The sequence below is a fragment of the Melospiza melodia genome, chromosome 27, assembly GCF_035770615.1.
Source record: "Melospiza melodia melodia isolate bMelMel2 chromosome 27, bMelMel2.pri, whole genome shotgun sequence".
Lineage (NCBI taxonomy): Eukaryota > Metazoa > Chordata > Aves > Passeriformes > Passerellidae > Melospiza > Melospiza melodia.
Genome location: NC_086220.1, coordinates 7,139,862 through 7,160,169, shown reverse-complemented (window position 1 = coordinate 7,160,169; position 20,308 = coordinate 7,139,862). Strand labels below are relative to the sequence as shown.

General features: G+C 46.9%; 1 protein-coding gene across 4 annotated transcripts in view; it reads right to left on the bottom strand.

Annotated features, from left to right (window-relative positions):
• The window catches only part of GRIK3 (glutamate ionotropic receptor kainate type subunit 3), a 127,884-nt gene that overhangs the window by 60,816 nt on the left and 46,760 nt on the right, over positions 1-20,308 (bottom strand). The window contains exon 1 of one of the 4 annotated variants that reach the window (XM_063177675.1): positions 19,189-19,305. The exons of the other annotated variants lie outside the window; for them this stretch is intronic. The gene's annotated coding sequence lies outside the window, so the exon portion shown is untranslated. Of the gene's footprint in view, positions 1-19,188; positions 19,306-20,308 lie in introns of those variants that run through there. 4 annotated transcript variants of the gene reach the window in all.

Here is a 20,308-nt window from a genome sequence, read left to right as displayed (position 1 = left end):
AGATCACTGGATGTTCTGTGGTGCTCCTGGCCTTTCCCACTCTTTCCTGTCTGTGCAGGTCTCAGCTCCTCATTCCTTCTTTCTTCCCATCCTGTGGCTTGGCAGAGAGATAAAAGATGGCTGTGACAAGGTCAGTCATGCTTTGTGACATCCTCCTGAGGTTCATGAGAGGATTTGCTGCCTGATTTATGCATGCTGCTCCTTGACCAGTCAATAGAGCCCGAGGACTCCCCACTGCAGCACCAGGTGCTGTTCAACACACACTGAAGTTTATCAATTCAGGTTGACTTTGTTTGCATAGCTGTTTTTCTCTGGAAACCTTTTAATGCCATCTTTGGTGCAGTGGGATCTGGGACTGGGTGCCAGCCTTGTAGGAGATGCCTCACACAAGCTGCTGATGAAAGCTTTCAACCCTTATCACTTATTTTACATATTTTTTGATGAAGCAATCCATTATTATATCTGACTTCTTGGATTTTAAAATCAATCCCAGGCAGGTTAAATAATTATTCAGTTGTCTTTTACTCTTAAAGCAGACTAATTGCTCCCTGGAGAATGTCAGCCAGCGTATGGGAAAACACACTAATTACAATCAGCTTTGTGTCTGACTGCTTTATGTTATTTTATTTGATGACCTCGACATCACTGCTAAGGTGAGGAGTTTTCAAAATCTGAAATGAGATCCCAGAGGAAATGCCTGAAACTCCCTTAGGGTTTAGACCAGAGCAGCAGAACCTGAGCCTCTCTTCAGGGTAAAACTGGATCCCACAGAACACCTAAAATCCCATTGATGGCAATCAGAACATGCCCAGCTCTGTCTGCATCCACAAAACTGCCCTGCATCCTTCTGTCCCCAGGGATGGTGCTGGAAATCCTTGGGAATGGTTCCAGGAATGAGCCAGAAAGAGACCTGGACAACGTGCTGGGAACCCTCCTCCAGTGCCCCAGTGATCCCAGGACACGGCTGCATGGGCTCAGTGCCAGCGCAGTTATTTTTAGCTTTGTCAAGAGCTAAGTCAAGAAAGTCAAAGTATTTTAGGTTTTTATTTCTCCCCTCTTTTGCTTTTTACCAAAACAAACAGCTTTCATTCTCAGAAAGAAAATTCCAGCAGCCCTCAGCGTGCGGTGTGATCTCTTATCTTCTACTCCTTATAAATCACGGAGTTATTTAGCTTTGAAGAACAACTATTTCTGATAACACTTTTCTCTCCCCCGCTGACAGTGTTGTTCACACATTTAGACAGCTCTGACAGCCTCTTTCCATGTGACATCCAGGAAGAAATACCTGGTTTGAGGCAGCTCTTACCAAGGATGGAGCTGGTGGAGCTCCTCAGGGACAAGGGAGCTCCCCTTCCCTCTCACAGCCCTTCCATGCCCTGAGCTGCGTTTTTGTGTTTTTTTTTTTTTCTCTGAGGTTATAAAATGTTTTTGCTGTTGCCTTCTGAGGTATGGGATTTGCCCTCTTCTGAGGACAAATCACTCTATTTTGGGGGCAGTATTAGCAAATGGGCCAATGAAGACAGGTACACAGAAGTTAGTGTGTATTAAATTTCCCTGAGGCAGAGAGTGGAGAATCTATGCAGAGTCTTCCTCACACAGCTGCCACCCTGGGAAGGCTTAGAGAACCTGACACTGCTGCTTGGCTGAGAAATCCAATGGGGAGAACCTCACTGTCATGGCCCAGGTCCCCTGAGAGCTGCTGTTTATACAGCAGCATTATATAGAAAATGAGATAACACTGAAAGAATGTTCCCTGGAGCACGAGGTTGTGCCTGGGAATGGAGCTTCAGCTCCCAGAGCCTGCCCATGCTGGGGGACTGTGGCAGTCTCAGGTGCAATAATAGGGATGCAGAGAGGGCAGGGAAATCCAGAGGGCAATAAACATCAGCAATACAAAAAGGGAAAGCTGTTGGGGAAGATGAAATGGGAAAGCCTTATAAATATGATTGTCTGGCAAAAGATTGTGAGAATATGGAAACCATAAGTGAGATTGAAATGAAAGCAAGCTTTGAGATCCCTCAGTTATTGAACAACTGGAAAACAATGGCATGGCCAGCTGAAGGTGATCCCCTTTGGATCAAACAATCCCCTCTGCTTGCAGACAGGCCCAAGGCTCAGAGCAGACCCTGCCAGCTTGGCAGAAGGGCCCAAAGAGGAGTTTTTAGGGTTTAAAATGTAACCCAGTGTGGGAATGTAATGATTCTTATAGGCTGTATGGAAGTGCTGTGGGATTTGTATCTTGTACTAGATTGGTTAGTGAGAATGAGAATATTCAGCACAGAAGATGATTTATGGTATTGTAACAGGAACCTCTCTCTCCTACCTTTTTTACTCCCTTATGCTCTCACCCTCTCACCCTCTCTCCCCTCTCTCCTCTCAGCCCTGCTCTGAGCTGTGGCTGGCAGCTCCCAGCAGGGCCTTGCACCCAGGCCCTTTGCAGTAAACCACAAGTTCCCAGCCCTGGCTTCAGAGATCTCTGCTCTCTGTCCGTCCCGACCATCCTACCCCCGACACTCCTACAGAAAGCAACGACGGATTTATTCACAAGAAATCTCTCCTTGCACCTTCCCCCGAGGAGCTGCTGCAGTGAAAAGCTGCAGGACTGTGCTCCAAGGAGTTGCTGCAGTGAAATGCCCCAAGGATCTGGTCCTGTGCTCAGCCCAGCCCAGAGCAGAGCCCCCAGGTCTGGTGTTGATGCCACCTGGTCCCCAAACAGAAACAAGCCCACCCTATAAACTGATGAGTGAGGAAAGCAGTGCCAGGAGCTCTGGGGGCTCCCACCCCTCCAAACCCTTATTACTCCTGGGCAGCCCTTGCTGGCAGAGAGGTGCAGTGTATCCCTGCCCCAGCCCTCCACAGGCTCCCGTCCAGCCCTGTGTGTCAGAGGCAGCATCCTGGGATGTGCCCTGCAGCAGGACCACAGAGCTGCTCCACGCCAAGGCAGCGAGCGCAACTTGTGAACTGATTGAGACAAACCTTCTGGGAAGGAGCTGAAAATAATTCCCGTGTTCTGTCAGTGGGTTCTGGGTTTTGACAGAGCGGCAGGATCCGAGTCCCTGTCCCCTTCAACTGCTGCTGATCATGCACTGGCCCTGTCACTTCAGCGTGGCACTGCTTAATGTGATGCAGCACAGCCACGGATCCAAAGCAATTTCAGGCTTCATCAACGCGCATCACGCAAGAGAGCCCCGGCTCGGGGCTGAGCTGGCCCTGCCCACGGGAGCTCCTCGCTCTGGATGCTGATTGCTAAAAACCCGGGAGCAGGAGCTGCCTGGAATGTGGGGAGGGATTAACCTCGGAGCCGGTGTGTCTGCATCGCTGGCGCTCACACGCTGCCTGCCTCCGCTCTGTGTCTCTTTTGTGTGAATTTAAAAGGCACCAGCCTGTCCCTGAGCTGCTCCCACCCTGGCAGCTTCCCTGGCTCTCAGGTCCAAGGCATTTCCACCTGCTTTTGCTGATGACCCCAGATTCACGGGGCCATTGGAGCCCATGATGTACCTGCCCACCCAGGAGCTTTCCCTGTGCCCACGGTGCCCTACGGAGAAATGGAGCCAAGCAGGGGCTGAAGACAGGACCCTGGGCTTGGGTCTGGGTGTTCCTGAGCTCCCCAGCACACCTGGCTGGATTTGCTGCTGGATATCCTTGGGAAGAGGCAGGACATGGAGCTTGAATCCCCCATTGTTGGGGAAGGTGAAACAGGAAAGCCTTATAAATATGATTGCCTGGCAAAAGATTGTGAGAATATGGAAACTGTGAGATTGAAATGAAAGCAAGCTTTGAGATCCCTCAGTTACTGAACAACAGGAAAACAATGGCATGGCCAGCTGAAGGTGATCCCCTTTGGATGGAACAACCCCCTCTGCTTGCAGACAGGCCCAAGGCTCAGAGCAGACCCTGCCAGCTTGGCAGAAGGGCCCAAAGAGGAGTTTTTAGGGTTCAAAATGTAACCCAGTGTGGGAATGTAATGATTCTTCTAGGCTGTATGGAAATGCTATAGGATTTGTATCTTGTACTAAATTGGTTAGTGAGAATGAGAATATTCAGCACAGAAGGAGATTTATGGTATTGTAATGGGAACCTCACACTCTTACCCTTTTACTCTCTCCCCCTCTCTTCTCTCAGCCTGCTCTGAGCTGTGGCTGGCAGCTCCCAGCAGGGCCCTGCACCCAGGCCCTTTGCAGTAAACCACAAGTTCCCAGCCCTGGCTTCAGAGATCTCTGCTCTCTGTCCATCCCCACCATCCCACCCCTGACACTCCTACACCCCCTGAGCTCAGAGGAGAGACAGGCACAGTGGGTTGGGCAGGACACCCCCAGTGTCCAGGAACTTGCTGTCCCCAAATGTGACCAGGAGTGTTTCTATTTCAGCTGCTGTGACCCTGCATGATGCAGCCAAACCTGAGTGGGAGCAGTCCTGCTGTCACCTCCCTGCCCCAGCCCCACACTCTGGTCCCACCAGGAGTGTCCCTGGGACCCCAGGGTGGCTGGTGCAGGAGCTGATGGACAGAGATGCATTCCCAGTGCCTCTGGTTCCACCACACGGTGCAGCAGGAGGCAGAGCCAGGTACTTGCTGAGTAACGCCAAGGAAATGAATTCAACCAGAAAATCAGACACACAAAGTGTGAGTGTGTCCCGTGAGGAGGGATTTCCCACCTGCCAGGACAGAAATCCCATCACAGCAGGCTGAGCCATTCCCAGGAGACGGTGTCTCCTTCTTTTCTCATTTTTGTATTGAATATGCAAAATCCTATTTCATTTGCTCTGAATTAGGCACTTCATGTCACAGGGGGTGACATTCTTCTATGTATAAGCTGCTTAACAGATGAGCAGTCAAGTGGCAAAGCAATACATTATTAATGCTTCTGGTTAAATTAACTGATTAAAACCACTGGAGCTAAAATGTATGTATCAGCACTTTACTCTCACTAAATGAGGAATTAATGGAACATGGCAGGTTGTGTTTTTAATGAACAGCAGATAGGGAAGGTCTGGAAAGGTTTGTCACTGCTCCTGGGGGTGACCTGTTGCATCCTCAGCTGGATGCTGGCACTGCTCATCCCCACGGGCTGGGTTGTCACCCTGATTTTTGGAGATTTTCTAAGCCTTCTGGTGTTTACATTCTTGTAATGAACTTTCTCACACACTTTCTGTAAATAACTCATTGTTTTTCATTCTTTTATGGAGGAGGAGAAATTTCACAGACTGTTGGTTTGTCAAGTGTCATTGGAGAGGTGGCACTGTCACCCTCCAATCCACTGTCACTTTTGGAAATCCATAAATGTTGGAGTAGAAAATAAACTTCCCTTTTTTCACCTTGAGAACAGCAGTGTGTGCACACTGTGGTTTTTTTTTTTGTCCTATAGGGACACCGGGACATGGCCAGCACAGAACAAAACAGGCTGTGGTGTCACCCTGATATTTTCTGAAAAAATCCCTTCACCAGGATTTCTTCTCCTGGGAAGTTGATAAACATCAGAGAAAAATGTAAATAATAATTATCTGATCCTCTTCTCCTGTGTTTGCTGCTTTAGAATGTGGTCTAGAAGTCGTTTACCAACAGATGCATCTTTGATTGGTTCCATATTAATTATTTTTACTTAATGACCGACCAATCAAACCCAGCTGTAAGTGACTCTCTGAGGAGTCACAAGTTTTTATTATTCATTCTTTTCTAACCTTCGGATATATCCTTTCTCTTTCTTTAGTATAGTTTTAGTATATAATTTCTTTTAGCATATTATGATTGATATGATGTGATATGATTGATATGATATAATATGATATGATGTGATGTGATATAATGTAATGTAATATAAAATAATTTATTAGTAGGTAATAGAATACAATATAATGTAATATAATATTATGTAATATAATATGATATGGTATTGTATAATACAATATGATATTATATAATGTAATGTAATGTAATGTAATGTAATGTATTCATTAAGAAATCTGTTGCTAACTTAATTTATTTCTGCTGTAGCAGCATGGAAGGCTTTTGATCTGAGATTATGAATAGAATAGAATAGAATAGAATAGAATAGAATAGAATAGAATAGAATAGAATAGAATAGAATAGAATAGAATAATACAATATAATGTAATACAATATAATATTATGTTATATAATTCGATATTATATGTATTATATAATACAATATGGTATGATATATTATATTATACAATATGATATGATGTAATGTAATGTAATATAATATCATATCAATCATAATATAATAAATCATCCTTCTAAGAATACAGAGCCAGCTTCATCCCTTCCCTCATCCTCAAACCCCACACTGAGGGTGCTGGGTGCTGTTTCTGAGGGTCCCCTCACAAACACCACACTGCGCCTCCTAGAAACAAATTCTCCTTGCAAACCCTCCTCGTTTGGCCTAATTGGCAGCGTTTCCTGTGCCTTGCTCTGAACAAGCTGTTCTGGTGTTGCACGTTTGACATCTGAGCGCTCGCGTTCGCTGCGGCGTCACCCCGGCCAAGGGAGCGGATCAAAGCGCTAATCTCAGATCAAAAGCCTTCCGTGCTGCTACAGCAGAAATAAATTAAGTTAGCAACAGATTCCTTAATGATATTTAAATTTCTAATTTGCATAACACATGATTAAAATGAAATGGGCTTGCTTGCTTTTTTTTTTTTTTTTTTTTTTAAAGCGGCTCAATTAATTGAAAAAAAAAAAAAAAGAAAAGCGGCATCATAATCTCAGAGGAACAGATTTCCTATCAAGATAAAGGCAAGGAAAATGCCACGAATTTTTTAATTTACACAATATTCAGCTCAGAGAAAATGCAAATCTCCCAAAGTGGCTGTGGGGTTGCAGCTTCAGAACTCCCCCAGGGACTGATGTCCCAGTGACACCACGTCCCCTCATTGCCCTCCTGGCTGGGAAAGGCTCCCACAGGCTCTGAGTGGTTTATTTCTCTGCAAAATTATTTCTCTGGCAGCTTTGGGCTCCTTGTGCTTGTTTTGTTCCCACTATGGGACACCTCACCAGGTATCTGGGCTCCCTGGCATTATTTACCTGCTCAGATTTGTGTATGAGCTGCCCAGAATTCAACCATGGTGTCAATTCCAGCCTCCACTCTCTGCCACCCCACTGCCAGCTGGACTGGACTGTGCCTCCAGTCCCCCCATGCCCAACCCTCTCCTCCCATTTCTTAATTTTCAAAACCTCACTGGTGCAGCCTAAACTCAGCAGATGTGTCCTGGCAATCACTGAGTCTGGATAAATCAGGCACACTCAAATGTCACTTTTATGGCAGTGCTTTGAGCTGAGAGCATGTGTTACCCTGCAATATATGGGGGGGAAAAAAGGGGTTGAAAGCTTCAAATTATTGTAGATGTGTAATCCAGGGTTGAGGTGGCATGGCTGGGAGTATTTTCTGTGGGATTTTATTGCCCTGTGGAGGGATCTGGGGTGTCCATTGAGGTGAGATACAGAGCAGTGAGTGAGGCCACACTGAAACACAAATCCCACCTTGTGCAGGGCTTCTAATAAAGCCTGCAGGGTGATAAAATACTCTGGATTTCTCTTTATTGTGTGCTGGCCCCATGTCCCCCTGCACACACTCCCCAGTTTGGGGAGCAGAGACTCCTCTGAGCAAGTGACATTCTTCTAATTCATCCCCGTGCAAACTGGGTCCAAATGGTTCATTTATGAAAATTCACTGCAAACTGAATACAGGGTGCTGGAAACCAAACCCTCGTCTTTTGGGAAAAAAATTGTCTTCCCAGGTAAACTGGATTTTGCAAATCTTTGAGCTCTGCACTGGGAGACCCCATTGGCTGCACACAGACCTGCCAAGCTGAATTAAAATGCCAATTATTGCATGTTAATTAAATTTTTCTCCAATATTCATTGCTAAGACGCAGCTAATAAATGTTAATACCCAACTGGTATGTAGCATATATTAGGAAAAAGAAACCTGCATTAAATCCTGTTTTCCATTCACAGTGTAGCCAAACACCAACAGTCAACTTGTTTCTCACTCTTGCATTGATGCTTCCAAAAATTGGGGCCTTGACTGAGACAAGGCATTGAATGGCAAATGCAGTTCTGCAAATATTATGACACATTGTTTGTCATCTGCCCTAAATATTTAACAGTTCCATTTTGCAAGATTTTTTTGCCACATGCTGAGTATTTGCTCCTGATAGAAGCTAAATTTGACTGATGGAATGGATTCCATTCAGGAGCTGACAGCCCCAAAACCTTGTGAGGATCTTTGCTGTTGGCATCTTCTGTTTAAAAGAAAGCAGAGAAGGGGGGAAAAGAAAACCCCACAGAGTGCTCTGGGAAAATTGTTCCTGCTTAATTCCATCTCCTCTCCTCAGAAAATCCTTTTTGTGGGAAGAGATCAAAGGTCTGTAATAGATTTCAACAGGTCTCCAGGACGTGTGGGGTGCAGAGGGAGTGTGGAGCTCTGCAGGATTGACCTGCCCCTGCTGCTGGTGCTTGGGGCAGCCAAAGGTGTAATTGGGAGATTCAGAGAATGATTTTGCCTTTTTCTCTTCCTATTTTAATGTTTTAGTGTTGTTCAGCAGAGGGAAAAAACAGATTTTGTCAGGATGTGGCACTTGATGGGTACAGGAGGTGGGGGCAGCACAGGGGCCCACCCTGGGACCTGTGAGAATAAAAGCTCACAATTTTATACAAATTCCTTCCCAATCTGTCTTGACTGAAATCTTTTATGGTGGGAAAGGTCTCCCTGGGGACGGCATTTTTGAAACCTACAATCTTCAATATATTTTATGAATGACTATTTTCCCTCTCTTTGTTTTAACCATTTCTTAATTTTCAATTCTGAATGCCCAGGCTAATTACAGCTGAAAGATTTGCTGGCTTAAAAGCAGCACTTTATTCCAGGGAATGAAAGAAAAAAAAAAGGGAATGACAAAAGGATCTGCTGTGAAAAATGCTTTCATTATTTTCCTGTCATCTGTACTCTTGGTTTACAAACAGCCACACACAGACCAGGGGATGTGAGGGGACGTGCTGGACCTGCCTGGCAGTAGGGCTGCAAAGGGATTCCACATCCCCTAAATGATCAAAACTGTTGGGGAAGATGAAACAGGAAAGCCTTATAAATATGATTGCCTGGCAAAAGATTTTGAGAATATGGAAACTATAAGTGAGATTGAAATGAAAGCAAGCTTTGAGATCCCTCAGTTACTGAACAACTGGAAAACAATGGCATGGCCAGCTGAAGGTGATCCCCTTTGGATCAAACAATCCCCTCTGCTTGCAGACAGGCCCAAGGCTCAGAGCAGACCCTGCCAGCTTGGCAGAAGGGGCCCAAAGAGGAGTTTTTAGGGTTTAAAATGTAACCCAGTGTGGGAATATAATGATTCTTCTAGGCTGTATGGAAATGCTGTAGGATTTGTATCTTGTACTAGATTGGTTAGTGAGAATGAGAATATTCAGCACAGAAGGAGATTTATGGTATTGTAATGGGAACTTTGCTCCCTTACCCTTTTACTCTCTTATCCTCTCATCCTCCCTCTCTCTCATGCTCTTTACCACTCTCTTTATCTCTCTCCCTCTTTGTGCCCTGCTCTGAGCTGTGGCTGGCAGCTCCCAGCAGGGCCCTGCACCCAGGCCCTTTGCAATAAACCACAAGTTCCCAGCCCTGGCTTCAAATATCTCTCATCTCCGTCCGTCCCCACTGTCCTGCCCCTGTCACTCCTACACAAAACCAGCTTTTAAATCCTCATGGAGGTGTCTGGGTGTCCCTGTCACCGTGGTGGGTGCCCTGCCAGCTCCCAGCCTGCCCTGGCTGTGGGTTTATCCTGCTCATGCCCCTCTGCTCAGGGTCAGGGCTTGGCACATGCCTGTGCAGAGCTGGGTGCTCACAGCAGAACGGGGTCCTGGTCCTGTCTGGGCTGAGCTTTTCCTCTGGAAAGGGGATTTGGATGGTGCCATGGGAGGGAACTGCACGCAAACACAGCCCAGGGCTGAGCTCTGGGGAGGGCGGCACCTGCTGTGGGCACCCTGCTCAGGGAGGTGATGGGCACCGAGTGCCATCAGTGCCATGTCAGTGCTGTGGGCACCGTGTCAGTGCCATGGGTACAGCATCAGTGTCATGGGCACTGCCATGGGCACCGTGTCAGTGCCATCAGCACCACGTCAGTGCTATGGGTACAGTGTCACTGCCATGGGCACAGTGTCACCATCATGGGTACAGTGTCACTGCCATGGGCACAGCATCAGTGCCATGGGTACAGTGTCACTGCCATGGGCACAGCATCAGTGCCATGGGCACCACATCAGTGTCATGGGCACTGTGTCAGTGCCATCAGCACCACGTCAGTGTCATGGGTACACTGTCACTGCCATGGGCACAGTGTCACCATCATGGGTACAGTGTCACTGCCACGGGCACAGCATCAGTGCCATGGGCACCACATCAGTGTCATGGGTACACTGTCACTGCCATGGGCACAGTGTCACCATCATGGGTACAGTGTCAATGCCATGGGTACAGTGTCACTGCCATGGGTACAGTGTCACTGCCATGGGCACAGCATCAGTGCCATGGGCACCACATCAGTGTCATGGGCACCACATCAATGCCATCAGCACTGTGTCAGTGCCATGGACACCATGTCAGTGCCATCAGCACCGAGTCCCTACAGAACTGGGAGCCATTGCTCCAAAGGGAGATCCTGCTGTCACAGGATCCACTGTCAGTGACCCCACTCTGAGAAGGATCCACTGCCAGTGACCCCACTGCCAAAAGGATTCACTTTCAGTGACCCCACTGCCAGAGGGATCTGCTGCCAATGATCCAGCTGCCACCCTGGCAGAGCTGAGTGTCTCAGTCAGAACTGAACCAAGGATCTGCTAATGAAGCTGAATATTCATTATTATGACTAAACACAGTGAATCACAAATTAAAATGGGTAAATTATTAGTTGGTGGATCAGAAAAAACGGGAATTAGAAAAGCATTCCAATTCTAGAGGAGGTGGAAGAGGAAAGCTTTATTAAGAGATCCAAATCCAGTTAAAACTGAGTGTTAGTCACTATGCAGTGCTTCACACAGCCCTTTGTCACTCCAGACAGAGGATGTCACTGTGCCACTGGCAGCTCAGCACTGACCTGACCCTGGAACTGCTCACACCAACCCTGCAGCCCTGATGTTTTGTGGAATTCTGAGATTCATCATCATCATGACCGTTTATTTAGTGCTGAGGACACTGTTTCCTCTGCTCCAGAGTTATGAATTACCAAGGATTATGTGTTCAGTGGCTTCCATTGATTCATGCAGAGCTAATTAATGGGATACATCAACCTATCATAAACATGAGCAATAACTCATGCCTCGTTAGCACCAATGAGCAAACTGCTCCAGGGAGCAGGCAGGTCTCTGGAAGGGTTAATGGATCTACTGATTGAAGTGAAACAACTTTTTTTTTTTTTTCTGGAATAGGGTTTTTTCTGCCATTTTTCGCATTTTAGTGTGTCTCCTTTGTAATGGTGTAAACTGGGAGCTGTAAACTGGGAGCAGCATGAATTCAATGGAAAAGTGGTTTGAAGAAGTTTGAGAAAAAGGGATACTGGTGAGTGGGAGCTGCAAAAGGAGCTGAGCATGCAGTTGAGCTGAATTTGACTTTAATTAAAAAGCATATTGAAGGAAGAGATTTCTGACAGGAAAGCTGAGGAGTGAAGGGTTCCTATTTCCCACCCTATTTATAAATCAGTGAACACGAGCTGGCATCCTCCTCTCACAGGGGCCGTACAGTAAGCAGATTGTCTGGGGGGAAACCACATGAAATTGGGCAAAACAATCCTCCTCCTCTTCCTCCTGTGCGTGGGATGAGCAGCAGGAACAGCCCCATGGGGGTCACTGCTGCGTGCCTGGACCATGGAATGAATTGGGGACAGCATCCCTGAATTTCCTCTCCTTTACAGATAACTGCTGCAGAACTTGAGTGATATCCTCAGTTTCAGAGTTAAGTGACAAAAAGCAAGATTAATAAGTAGAGCTGCCCATGTGAAAGCAAATGCAGAGAGGATGCAGCAGACACCCCCCACTGCAGCACCCAGCCAGTTCCTGCAGCACTTTCTTCTTGAGGCGTGTAATATATTTAAAAGCTATTTGGAAAAGATGCTTCTAGCATCTTCGGGCCCAGCAGTAAGTGGGGCTGTGCTGGGCAGCAGCACGTGAATCTGATTAGATGAAGTGTCGGGTCACTGCCACTTGTCCTCTGCAATATTCAGAATTAAGATGCTGCATATCAGAACCCAGGACATGTCTCTGGCTGTCCTGGGTGGCTCCAGCCCCTGCCAGGGGGCTCAGAGACCTTGGCACAGAGCCCAAGACCCCTGTGCCTTTGACCTTGACCCATGGAAAAAATTACCAACCTTATATGAGGAGTTACAAGCCATGAAAATTTAGGCAGAATGGTAGTGAATTTATCACAGGGTGAAATGTAGGATTTTAGTGGTTTTAGGATGGGGGTTCAGGAGGGAAGATGGAGGAATCTGGGTGTGTCCAGCCTTTCTCCTTCTTCCTATTATCCTCCATCTTCTGCTGGGATGGTGGCACTTTTGTATTGGTTTAGAGACAGACTGTCTAACATAGGTGATAGGTATTGGGAAATTATTGTAAACAATGTACAGGTAGTTCTTAGTATAAAAAGCCAACACCACCCCAAGGGAGATCAGTGTGCCGCAACCTGACCTGCCAGACAGACCTCAGCAGGTCAGAGAAAGAATGTTTTAGATTACAAAACATAAACAACCTTGGAAACAAGAACAGAAGAATCCTGAATCCTTCTTCAGTTGCCAGGCTGGGAAAAGAGACTCTGACACATCCCAGGGTCAGCCAGGAGCACAGAGACTCCAAGACTGCAAACATGTGAGTCCTAGTAAAATCCCATCAAGAGGGATGGAGAGGGGGCACAGGGCTTTCAGGTTGCATCCTCTTGCCCTGATCTGTGCTCTCCTACATCTGCTGCTGACTTTGGCTGCTCTGACAGGGTGAGTGTGTGCAGTTCTCCTGCTTTGTGGGATTCCCTTAGCTAAAACCCACCACTAACATCTTGGGGCTAGAATGATGCCTTGGGGTTTTAGCTTTTATATTTTTCAAATCCTGTACTGCACTAGTGTGTAAATAAACACACTCTATACTCCATATAGAATGATAGTTACTGTCTTCACATTGTGCTCAGACAATGCAATGCTTCTAGGCCTGATCCAGGGATACCCTCTCCCTCAGTCCTCAAAAAGCATAAACAAAAGTGAATTGTGGGGGGAGAAATTTAGGGGTTTCTGACTTCATTACCACTGTAATGGGAGGATTAACCCCTGATATGTAAATGGACCAAACTTATTTCTGTCTGAAAAACTTGTGACCATCATCCATTTTGGATGTAGCCCCTGGAGGGGGCTTTGTCTGCCCTAAATGTACCTGAAGGCCCTTCATTAAATATATCTGCTTTTACTCTCTTCATTCTGTCTGGCCTCTGTTTCTAGGTAAGCCCATCAGAAATGATGAGGATTTATGAGGCAGCACTGGGAATCAGTGGTGGTGTTCCAGCTCCTGTGGTGGGCCTTGCTTCTGAAATGCAGCAGCACTGCAGAAAAGATCTGAAACTAAACCATGAAGTGATGTGGGGTCTGTCCTTGCTCCCCTCTCTGCTTCCCTAGGGGTGCCCCAGCCATGGAGGTGACCTTGCCTTCCTTGGAGCTCTGTGCATCTCCAGGCTTTGCTCAAGTCCCTCTTGAGAAAATTCTCACCAGAAATGTGGTGTGAATTATTTTGCTTCCTAAGCAGTGTTTATGGAAATACTGCCAGGCCTGACCCAAGTCAGGTCTCAGCAGACAATGAGCGGGATAACCCAGCTTAGTGCTTCGCTCAGCTTTGTAGTAGAAAGAATCCTCCAGCTTTATAGTGCAAAGAGGAAAAACAGACACCAGCTAGAAGGCAAGGGGAGGAGGGATGTGACTTTCAGAGCTTGCAGGTGGTAGGATTAAGGCCCAGGAAGGTGATTCTCTGCTCAGGATCAGCAGTGACCCTGGCTCAGTGTGAATCCTCTCCCTCTTGGCAGGTATGAGGGAGCCAGTGCTGCCTGGAGCTCCAGGTGTGATCCTTTCCCATTTTCAGTGATAAAATGCTTCTACCCCAATAAACAGGAGTTCATTTCAGTGCATTCGAGCTCTTGGTTCAGTTTTGTGGATTTGGGAGGTTCTTCCCAAAGCATTCATGCTGAACTAACAAATTTTTATTAATGCTTTCAAATGGAGATGAAAATTATGTGTTATCTCAGAGATGTCAGCCTTGATGAAACCAAAAATCCTACAGCTACAACTCCTGTTCTTCCTGATTTGTTTAGCTGAGCCTTAATGCAGTGATGATCCTGCAGTCCCCTTGGAGATGAAGACAGAAACCCTGACTGGATTAGAATGTGGAAATGTTTATTCCAACTGGTTTTTTTGCTTGCAGGAGCTCCTCTGAACTTCATTCACTAACGTGCTGCTCAAACAACTGAATGGGTTCCCAACATGAGTTTCATCTTTCCTTTCTCCCCTCACCTAAGGAAACCCCAAACTCCTCATTTCCTCCAGTAGAGTGATCCAGACACAAGGGTGTCCCAAGTTAATCTCTTTGGCAGCTGCAGCTGGTCAACAGAATCCCCTGGCAGTGTGAATATTGCAGTTGGTCAGAGAGAACCACACCCTCATCCCCTTATCCCTCAGGGAGGGATGGATGGCAGCACTCCCAGCTCATCCTGGCAGCACAGGGGTTTGGGAACAGGTGGTTTGGCTGCCAGGGGTGCCACAGCTCCTGTGTCACACACCTGGCTTTGGCTGCTGTTGAAGATTGCAATGCAAGATGCTTTCAATCACCATCTGTATGGCAGTTGTCTTTTGTCAAGAGGGCAGTTTGCCTTATCTCTCTCTCTGAGTGACCACAATCACTCCTCCCTCGGGAGGGGACACTGCTGATAACAGCTATTGAGTGTCACTGCATGGCTGATAAGAACTACAGCATCCCATTGGGAGATGGGAGCCCAGGGGGAGGAGCCAAGCATTCCTACCCGGATAGAATCTGGAGATTCTGGAACACCAGCACGGCTTCTGCACTGGATTGCCCAGAGGAACAGCAGCTGCCTCTGCCCCTGGATCTTCAGAGGCAGAGACTGCACCTTTCTCCAGGATCCCTGCTCCAGCAGAACCAGCCCTGACACTGCAGGAGGGCTGAGCCACAATTCCAATGGCACTGCTGCCACCAGCCTGACCCACAGGGTGTCAGGTTGGGTTCTGACTCTGCCAGTGTGGTTCTAGTGTACTGCATTGTTTATTTTATCTTTTTTTTTTTTTTTTTTTTTCTCTATTAAAGAACTGTTATTTCCTGCTCCCATATTTTTTGCCTGAGAGCCCCTTAATTTAAAATTTACAGCAACTTGGAGGGGTGGGGAAGGTTTACATTCCCCATTTCAGGGGAGGCTCCTGTCTTCCTTAGCAGACTCTGTCTTTCCAATTCAAGACAGCTGCTGAGGATGTTGTGGCTTTCCTGGGGACACCAGGACATGTCCCCACAGGTTGGTGGCTCTGCTCAGTCACAGTGATGGGCCATGAGCTGAGGAAGGGCCATGGTCATCAGTGCAGCCATGTGTGTTGCTTTTTCCTTCGCAGATTTTACTGTTAATAATGTTATTTTCGGCTTTCCCTCCCAGAACTCATCCAAGCAGAGGTTGTTCATCTTGCTCAAGTGTATTTTGAAATATATTCTTACAGGGTATATTGCATGAATATTGGAAACTTATTTTTTCCTTGGGTGTTCTTCAAATAATCCCTGCTTTGAAATGCTGAAACAAAGAGACACAAAGGTCTGGCTCTGCAGGACGAGTGCAAGTGAAAGGTCGCAGAGGAACAAGGGGGTTGTCTGAGGAGCTAAAGGGATAAACACAAATGCCTTTCTGAACTTTCCTCCTGCTGCTCACCCGCTCCCACTGGAAACACTTTTCCAAAGGAAGTGGCAGGGGGACACTTTTCTCTCTTCTGAATCTTTCTGCAAATTTTCATTTTTTAAAGTGGAATCAGATAGTAATAACTGTGCCTTTTCCTGGATTAATACAAGGAATCTCCCCAATGTCAAGGCAGTATTAGAACCGATGGGGCCAATTCACTCCCTGGGTTTTCCTGTGACCTTTCAAGTCTGCACAGAGCTACACTTTGTATAAATAGACTGAAATAATAGCGAAGGACGTGGGTTGGTTCTTTAGTTTAGAAGCAAAAAAGGCTTTGCTTAGATAAACACGGCAATCCTGTGCAGAAAGGTCAGAAACTGAGCCCCATGGGCAGTGCAGGGCTTGGAACTAAAACCTGAATTGTCCCTTGGAGTCACCTCCCCACACCAGAGCTGCCCTGGGCTGCATTTTGGCTGCAGTGTGGCCAGCACCCAACATCTTGTAGGTTTAAACCTGATGCCTTTACACTCGTGGGGGACAAGGTGGAGGCTTGTACCTGGAGCTGTCACAGGGAGCTGTAACAGGAGCCAGCAGCAGCCCTGTGGATCTCATCCCCCAGGGAAATGCTGTGCCAGAGCATTATCCTGCTTAGAAACCCATTGGAACAGCCTGGCTGGGGTTTGCTGTGGCTCTTGGGGGCCAGGTAGAGTTGTGCCCAGGGCAGTTAAGCCCTCCAGGTGTGCAGGGCAGGTACTCAAGGTGTCCAGGTGTGCAGGGCAGTGCTCAGGGCAGCTCAGCTCTCAGGTGCCCAGAGCAGTTCACCTCTCCAGGTGTGCAGCCCAGCTCAGCTCTCAGGTGCCCAGGGCAGGCACTCAGGGTCTCCAGGTGCCCAGGGCAGTTCAGCTCTCAGGTGTGCAGAGCAGTGCCCAGGGCAGGTACTCAAGGTGTCCATGCTCACCCCACGCTGGGCTGGCAGTGCCCAGCCAGGAGAGCCCTCTGCCAGGGCACAGCTGTGTCCTAATTGTGTCCCTGCTGCCCTGCCTATTAATGAGCAGGTATTTTAGGGCAGAGCACCGGGGAGTTGGTTTAATTAGCAGGTGACAGGGTATTTGTGCTTAAATTAACTTTGGCACTATTTTCCTTCCATTGCACAGACTCAGTTAAAATAGAAGTTACAGTTCAGGGTCCTGGGCAAGAGGCTCAGGCTTCACCTACCAACAACCAGAGGCTGGACTGAAGGCTGTGATGTGACATTCTTCATGGATGTATAAAAATAAACACATGCAATGGCCTTTCAGTAATTCTGTGCAGGGTTTGGGCATGGGGACAGAGCATAAACACGGCCATAAAATCACTGTAACATCACACTGCTCAATGACAATATCTTGTCTAATTATGGAAAGCTCAGAGACATCCTCAAGAAGATATAAAATGGAAATGTAGGTCTGTGGATGGATCCAGGATGAATCCTGAGTAAAAGAAGTGGGTATTAATGAATAGTGCAGACACAAGGACTTGAGGAAATTCAACTATAAACAGATGGGGAAAAGGGATTGTCTGTATAACCAGGAAACAGCTAAAACAACAGACCAAAAGGGAGGCATAAAGCTGGAAATTGGGTAATAAATCTCTGCCCTCATCAAAGAAGAGACAGTTCTATTGGAAAATAAAAATAACATTCTAGAACACAACAAAGTGGAATTTATAGTCCAATTAAAAATGCACGACTGAAAAAAAAACCCCCAAACCTCAAATACTTTTCTTCCTACTTTAGGTAGAATGCAGTGAGAACACAGCATATGGTGGGGGCTGATCAGAAACTGCAAGGAAAGAATAGCTGGGATGTAAAATTGACTCAGGGCTTCTCTCTGCCTTGGAGGTGGTTTGCAGAGTCACAGACTATCCCAGAGCTGCTGCCTCCCCCAGTTCTGGGAGTCATTTGCTCTCCACCAGCTGAAAGCCTGGCTCTGGTGCTCCAAGAGGAGTTTGGGAAGGGGTTGCAGGGGATGGCAGTGCTGTTTATGACAGGACAGTGTGTGGGGCACCAGCTGTGGGTTTCTCTGGGTCTGGATTGAAGGCACTTGAGGCAGTAGTTCATATTTGGACTCAGGTGTTTATTATTTCTTATCAGTAAAACAGTCTCACTACTGTGAGTTCTGCAGCTTTTCATTAGAAGGCACAAAATGGCCAACAATCTCTGGTTGCAAGGTCTTTTAAGACTAAACTGTCCAATTATGAACTGACACCTGGATTATTCTCCCTTTTACCCCAATAACTGATCTCAATGCAGATTTTCTGCCCAATTACAAAATGCCACCCAAACCCATGGAGAAGGAGGAAGAGGAAGGGAGAAGAAACCCAGGACAGCACCCTGTGCCCTCCATCTTGCTTCCATCCACAACACACTAAAAATCCCAAAACCTCAATTTCTCACCAAGTGACGCACCTGCACTACTTTCAATAATCTATTTCACATTTTTTCTGGATTCTAGTTTGTTCTGGAGTTTAGGAAACTTTCTCCATGAATGAGGGTCAAAGTCAGAGCTCCCTTGGCGGTCAGGGCACCCCAGAGCAGACAGGGAAATATTCCCAGTGCCCTGGGTTCCCACAACTCTGTGGGGATCCTGTAGGTTTAAACCTGATGCCTTTACACTCGTGGGGCACAGGGTGGAGGCTCGTACCTGGTGCTGTCACAGGGAGCTGTAACAGGAGCCAGTAACAGCCCTGTGGATCTCATCCCCCAGGGAAATGCTGAGCCAGAGCATTATCCTGCCTACAAACCCGCTGGAACAGCCTGATGACAACAGATTGTCTCATTATAGAGCCCACAAAAACATCTTTAAGCATCATAAAAAACAGAAGTGCAGGTTTGAGGACGAGCCTCTGACTCCCAAATGACACAGAAAAGGGCGAGGAACGCCAATGTGCTGCACAGGGACAGCAGGTCCCTCCTGTCCAGGGCTGGTGGTGGCACCGGGGAGGACAGAGGGGGGAGAATCCCCCTGTCAGTGCAGGGAGGCAGAGAGGAAGGCAAACCCTGCTGCCATCATCACAAACGCTCCTGAAAACACAGGGCAGCTTTTGCATGAGCAAGAAAAGCCACACTGGCCACACAAACCATCTGGAGCTCCCTGTGGGGATTCAATAAACTCCTGCAAATTGCTTCAGACATTTCCCACTCTCTCCACTCATTTTATGTGCAGAGTTCAGCGAGACGCTGTTTCCTATTCAAACAACACTTGTCACTTACATTTGGGTCGTTTTTCTTCTCTCTGGCAGCTCTTTGCTTTTCTGGCTCTTTGGTTTCCTGCGTGCCCTCAGTGTGGAGGGGCTGTGAGCCTTGGCAGGACTCAGGGCAGGGCACAGCAGCCCCAGTGTGGGTGGTGCCTTTCCCTCAGTCCTACAATTAACAGCCAGGCACAGTGAAGGGATAAAGGGTTTTTATCTTGGTATTTAATAAGGATCTTTATGCTGCACTGTGACGGTGTTCACAGGGGTCTTAGGATGAGGGAAGAGACGAGGATCTGACTCCATGTTTCAGAAGGCTGATTTATTATTTTATTATATACGTTACATTAAAACTATACTAAAAGAATAGAAGAAATTATTTCCCCAGAAGGCTGGCTGAGAATAGAATAAGAAAGAATGATAACAATGGTTTGTGGCTTGGACTCTCCAGCTGAGCCAGCTGGGCTGTGACTGGCCATTAATTAGAAACAACCAACATGGGCTAATCACAGATGCACCTGTTGCATTCCACAGCAGCAGATAATCATTGTTTACATTTTGTTCCTGAGGCCTCCCAGCTTCTCAAGAGGAAAAATCCTAAGGAAAAGATTTTTCATAAAAGATGTCTGTGACAGTGCACCACTTTGCCAAGGGGGAGCTTGCTGAAATGCACACACATGATGGATTGTGTATTTAATTTAATAGACCTTGCACATTAGCATATCTAACAAAGATCCCTCAATGAGAGGCTTGAATGGAAATTGTGGCATCCTTCTATTTCAAAATATTCTTCCCTGGATGGGCCCAGTCCTGGTTTATAGGATGTATTTTAGAAGGGACCTTGGTTTTTCAAGATAGCACAGGACTTGCCAGCCTCCAACTGCAAAGCTTTTAGGATGTTTGATCTTCTAGCCTAACAGAATATTAGGACTATGTTAAGTTATCAGATTTAAGGAATCACAAATATGCATATTAAGGGCATGTTACTGAGAATTCATCCAAGGTATATAAAAGAAAAGGCAAAAAATCATCATGGCATTGTGTGGTTCAGCAGTGTGGGACCCAGAACCATCCACAGTGACACTAGTTGTGCTCTGGGGTTCAGTGCCTGCCCCTCCCCTCCTCTCCCACAGAATTGCTGT